This window comes from Nannospalax galili, unplaced genomic scaffold (assembly GCF_000622305.1).
Source record: "Nannospalax galili isolate Female #2095 unplaced genomic scaffold, S.galili_v1.0 scaffold18, whole genome shotgun sequence".
Lineage (NCBI taxonomy): Eukaryota > Metazoa > Chordata > Mammalia > Rodentia > Spalacidae > Nannospalax > Nannospalax galili.
The window spans coordinates 11081823-11087852 of NW_008346548.1; the positions used below are offsets into that span (position 1 = coordinate 11081823).

General features: G+C 43.2%; 1 protein-coding gene across 1 annotated transcript in view; it reads right to left on the reverse strand.

Annotated features, from left to right (window-relative positions):
• Positions 1–6030, reverse strand: part of Mylk (myosin light chain kinase) — a 302239-nt gene that overhangs the window by 221496 nt on the left and 74713 nt on the right. The gene's annotated exons all lie outside the window — the stretch shown is intronic.

Consider the following 6030-nt stretch of genomic DNA (forward strand, 5'->3'; position numbering starts at 1 on the left):
ACAGAAAGTGTTGCTCAGATGTAAGACTCTGAATCTTGGTCTCCAATACTGTAGTGCCTTCCTGTAGCTAAGGGAGGCAACCAGCTATTGTTATAAAATGATGGATAAATTTGTTTTCTCCCCCTACCTAGAAGCCTTTGAGAGGGAACTGACACTGATTCTAACCACTCCAACAGCTAAAAATACCTGAAAGCAAATCCTGAATCTATCACTCTAGAGTCCAGCCTTGAAAGACAAAAGAAAAACGAGGAGGAACCCAATAGAGAAATGCTTTTGGAAGCCCTTGTCAAGAAATTCCAATGGACTCTCATATGAACATTTCAAAATTGCCCTGTACTAACTTTTTTCTAGCTCCATCTAGAACTTGTAATACTAATTACTCTTGCCTTTACTTCTCCTTCACAGCTCCTATTCACGATTCAAAGACTTTCTTTTCCTCCTGGAGATAAGAGTTATGCAATTTGGGAGTCTTTTAGATAGACCCACTAAAGGGGTACTCCAATTGCCCTACCCTGTGTCCCTCTTCAGCATGGAAGAATCCAGAGTGGTCTGTGACCCGATTCCCTATTGGCAATGTGGGTATCCTCTTCAGAGGATGGTGTGATAAGAATAACAGGTAGGAATTGGCTAGGCAGTTAGGGTAAAAAGACCCCAAAGAAAAGTAGGCATTTTCTTCACTAAAACTCATGATGTCCTTGGGCCTCTTAGCAAGGCCAAAATGTCAAAAATATTTGGGAGCTTTTATCTAATCTTTAAAATATTTTAGGGTTACCTCTTCAGAGGGTGGACTGTTAGAGTAGCCAAAAGCCCCATAAAAAATAAATACATCAAAGAAGAAGAAAGAGCACATAAAGTTATCAGAAAAAAGGGATGGGGAGATATGGGAGGAGTTGGAGGGGAGGGAGTGGGCATGGATTTGATCAAAACACCTTATATGCGTGCATGAAATTCTCAATAAATTATTTATTAAAACAAATTTTATTAGTATTATTATTGTGTGCATGTGTGATGTGTGATGTGATGTGTGTGTGTGTGTGTGTGTGTGTGTGTGTGTGTGTATGTGGGGGGATTGTATGCCAGCAAGTACCTTACCCATGGAGCCATCTCACCAGCCTGCAAATTTCTTTAATGTCTGGCTTAATAGCAGACAACTAGATCTGGTCATCTGTTCCTGCATCTAGTCTACTGTAACATTACAGAATCTGTAGCTGCCAGAAAATGACAATGTATGGAGAGATAAAAGGAGTGAAAAGTGTCTATAAAAAATGATCTGGGCTCTAAAAGGATCTTAGGACCTCCCATGAGTCCTCAGGTCATAGTTTAAGAACCCTGCTCCAACTGATCTCCCAACTCTCCCTGTTACCGTGTACTCTGACTTCTGTTCTCGAATGTCCACATGTAAAGGGAAAAGTGGTTCTTACTGAGCTGTGGTGTACAGCTTTAAGGGACAGGTGAGGATGGAGTAAATCAACATCTAATTTGATTACATCTTGCCTTCCAGAGATTAAGCACTGTGATCAGAGAAGTGTGCAACCTGAGACCGATATGGACTGAAACAGCTTTCAGTCAATTAGGTCATTGGTCAAGACTCTGGAAGGTCTTTTGAATGGTAGTATCCCAAAATCTTATGATTAGTGGAGAGAAAAATGAATATAAACTAATGGCATTCACACTGAGAATGGAGAGAATTTATCCTAAGCCTTCTCAAATAGGATTTCTGAGCATGGGGAGTATGTCTGAAAAGTCACTTTGAATTGGATGGAACCTGGAACGATGGTTTGAATAAAACCATGGAAGACATGTCTTAAACCTGAGGGTTCCACCAAGTACATGGAATGGCTTGCTAGTTGAATCTTAAATATGACCCTAAAAGACGAGCACCAGGCACCAGGACCTGAGAGGAAATTTACATGAAAAACAATCTTTAAATTCCCATACTTGGGTTCAAAAACAAATTCCCAAGGGCAAAATTCCTGTCTGGACACACTATGCAGACTTTCAGCCCCATGATCAACATACTCAGCAAATCCTAAGGTGAAGATACTGTCTTCATCCTGCACCGCACACCTGGCAGGCGTCTAGGAGTGGACATTTGATTAACATCACCTGCGTCCCCAGTGGAGAGCCCGCCACACCAGGGGAGAGGGCCTGTGCGTTTTGCTCACTGATGTACCCCCAATGTCTATAATGCTGTCAAACACAAAGTATATTCTAAATAAATACTGTAGATTCCATAGATAAATAGAAATTTTGGCTGAAAAAGATGAAAAGTTACTTCCAAACCAGAACACCATTTATTTTGTTTTTTGGGCATCACACAAATGTTAGAGAGAGATCATAATAAAGGAGATGGACAGACCACGATGGCATCAATCTACCTCCGCACCCGAGGTCTATTGGTGTTGACTCCAGACACACGGGTGTCAGTCCTCGCTCTAAACCTGGCGTGTAATTCCTCTTTGCTTTTCAGTCTTCCAGTTTCTAAAATGGGCGTAATCACGCCTACCATGGGTATACCCATTAGGTCTCCTGCTGGTTTCTCCGCATCCTGGATCCAGGCCCATGTGTTCCCAAGTGAAACTATCTATGTAAGGGTACACAAAGCTTGCTCCCCACAGCTGAGTTCTTCCCCCAGTCACCAGATAGAGACCTCCTCAATTGCTTCCTGGACCTTTCTTCACAGAGCACACATGAAAGGAGGGGCTCATACTCTCTAGACATACAGTTGTCCACATCAGGCCACACTTGGCAGCACAACCACAACCCACGTGCCCACATCTTTGGCAGAGAGCTATTTGTAATTTGTTGTAAAAGGGGTTGCACACGCACACACACACACACACACACACACACACACACACACATCAACATACCCAGTTACACGTGTTCACAGTTCACAGTGAGAATAGCATGGCTGTTCTCCTGGGGTCACTCCCTTCCTGCTAGGACTCCTGCTTAATTTAGGATTAAATAAGAGGCTGAAAAGAGCTTTCTGCAATCAAATTCTCATTTAATAAAAGACAAATCTAGACCCAGAAACCCTGATTGTAATTAAATTTGTCACATACACATTTGAGGAGCAATCCTAATGTTCACACATTTTGCTGACATGTATCACTCTACAGAAATAAGTGTGGGGTGTCAAAGTGGGTTTACTGAGCTCCCGCTAGGCCATCTCCTTCTTAATCCCAGCTGCCTTCTCCCTCCAGTCTGCATCCAATATTCTCACTGAAGCCCATGAGTTGAGAAGTGTGCATGATCAGGGAGGGCAGCCACACCAGCTCCAGTCCTGGGAAATGGAGCAAGAACACAAATAGTTGGTAATGACTAGGTGAGGAGAACAGACCCCCTACAGTCAGACAGTTGCCTCCTCCAATCCTGCAGAACTCTGCATCCAAGTCAAGTGACGATCTCTGAAAGCCTTAGTTTATGCATCTGCAAAATGAATCTACTACTCACTCCATCTACCTGAGGACTGTTATAATGATGAGGCCAGCATTCGATGTTAAAAGCAGAAGCCACGAGGACAAAAGTGGCCTGGTCTAGGAGGGGCCACGGAGCAATCAGAAGACAGCAGCTGAGGGCCAGAGAGCACAGGAGGGTCAGCCACCTTCTGCTCATCATGGCCCTAGCCTAGACAGCTGTGCTACCTTGAGAACTCCACGCCACTGCCCCACACTTCCTGCCCTAATGCATCTGTGTCTCTAGGATGGACCAGCCCTCCACAGGACAAATGAGCAACAGTAAAGGACCAGCAGGAAGCCAACCCAGAGTAAGACAAATTGTGGCAGGACAGCAGGAGAGGAGGCAGACTAGACACCAGACTTGCGCTCAGGCCGCCTCATAGGGCTTCACAAGCCAGGCTGCCAAATCAGGCAGAAGCTCCTAGCACTTGAGATATACCTGTGAGACACCAGCAGAAGGCCAAGGAGACTCTGAAGACTGGGCCAGTGCCAGGCATAGTCACCTTTGCAGTTATCCCAACTCTCAGCCCATGGCCAACTTCCTGTGAATGTAACTCCATGAAGACAGCCTAAAAAAGAAAAGTGAGTGGAAGAGGGGAAACCCCAGGAAGGGGAGAGGGAAAGAAGACCAACAGTGACTACTTTCCTGGGCACTCACGTGGGTCAGGTATGGGACTTAGTACTTAAAGGTGACTTCGCTTATCTAGTCCCCTCAGTGGAGTGACAAAAGTAACAGCAAAATGAATGTGGGAAGGCAATGGGGAGAGCATTTGCTTACAAAGTAGATGGATTATATACTTTTTCTTTAAAGCACTTCTTTCTTTATTCTTATTTTGGGAACTGACTGCCAAAGGCAGAAAGTCCTAAAGATCAAAAAAAGATGAATGGGCAAATCCAGGATCGCACAGAATGCCATTCACTAGAGGCTTTTGGACAGATGCACACCTTTGGTGGCAGTGACAGGGATGGCTATACCCCAAGACAGAAGATTACTGATTCTTGTTGGTAAGTTGATTTTTACCAGTAATGTGTGATTATTAAACAGTAAGCATGGCTCTCATCTTTCTAAATTCTGACTTACTCTTAGCACCCTGGAATGTGGCTGGATTGCAGCATGTCAAGCAAGTCAGCAAACCCAAATCATTTAGTCCGTTGCTTAGTTTACAGACAAGGAAACCAAGACGCAGAGTAGAAGGATGTAAAGATCAAAGTAAGGACCTCTGCCATTTCTCAGTCCTAGAGAATAGGCACTGCAATCTAACTGGGTGAGTCCTCCCATATAGAGCTGATCTGGGGGGAGGCTGTGTGCCAGAATGGGAAACGCATCCAGTAAAGGAAGGACCAAAAGAAGTTTTGAAAAATAAAGTCATTAAGTTGATTGAAACTAGGTGTGGGGGGCCCAGGGGAGCGGTGCTCTTAGCTAATGCTACTAAAAGAGTTTTAGCTTAAAGCTCCCTAATTTAACAACTTATGAAATGCTTTCCTAATCCCACTTTATGTTGTCAACACTTGATATTCGGCAAATGAAAGTTTTTAACACACTGTGATATCTGAAATGAGTGTTAAAATACACTTGTTACAAAGATGTCTCATATACTGCTATATGCATTATCAGAGTGGATAATGCTAGTTCACTGAAATAAATGCCAATTTTAGGAAAAAAATTTCACTTTAACTTTATAACAGATTAAGATATTTTATCTAGTTTTATTAATGGGTAATATGAATGCTAAATGCCAAGGGCTTGCCCGGGTCATGTCATAGTTTGAGTATGTTCCCCAAAGGTCCACATATTGGGAGTTTCAGCCCCCTATGTGGCAATGCTGAGAAGTGGTAGGGGCCTTTGAGGTAGAGTCTGGGTCACGGGGAAAGCTGCCCTTGGAAAGGATTCAGGTAGTACTCCTGGACCCCTGAGAATTCCGGTAACACTCCTGGACCTCTGAACTCTCCACAAGAGCAAGTTCTTTTAAGATGGAGCCAGACTCCCAATCACTCTGGCTTCCTGTGTGATGTGATCTCTTCCCATTATGTTTCACCTTGTGACATCATCCACTGTTGGGCCTTCACAAGAGGCTGAACCAATCTCCCGAACTGTGAGATAAATAAGCCTCTTTAAAGAGTTAGCCTGTCTCCAGTATTTCATTTGTAATACTCATTACAATTACAGGTGATACAGTTAATAAAACAGAACTGGAACCTAGGCTTTCTGAACTCTAAATCCTGGTTCAATTTGGTAATTTGCTTAAAAGGACTTAAAATATACATTAAATCCGCCCCCCATGTTTTGCACTGTAGCCCAGGCTAGCCTTGAACTTAAGCCTCACCAGTGTTGGGATTACAGACATGAGTCATCATGACTGGATTGAACACTGGTAAATGTCATAACATTTCTAGTAATTTTGATATTCCGTTAGACTTTATCATCATGATATCATGAGTACCAATCTGACTAATATCTCTTACCTAGGTAAATATCCCATTTATTTATCTTAAATAGGTAAATCTATTTCAGTCTTTCATGCCAGAGAGAGAGAGAGAGAGAGAGAGAGAGAGAGAGAGAGAGAGA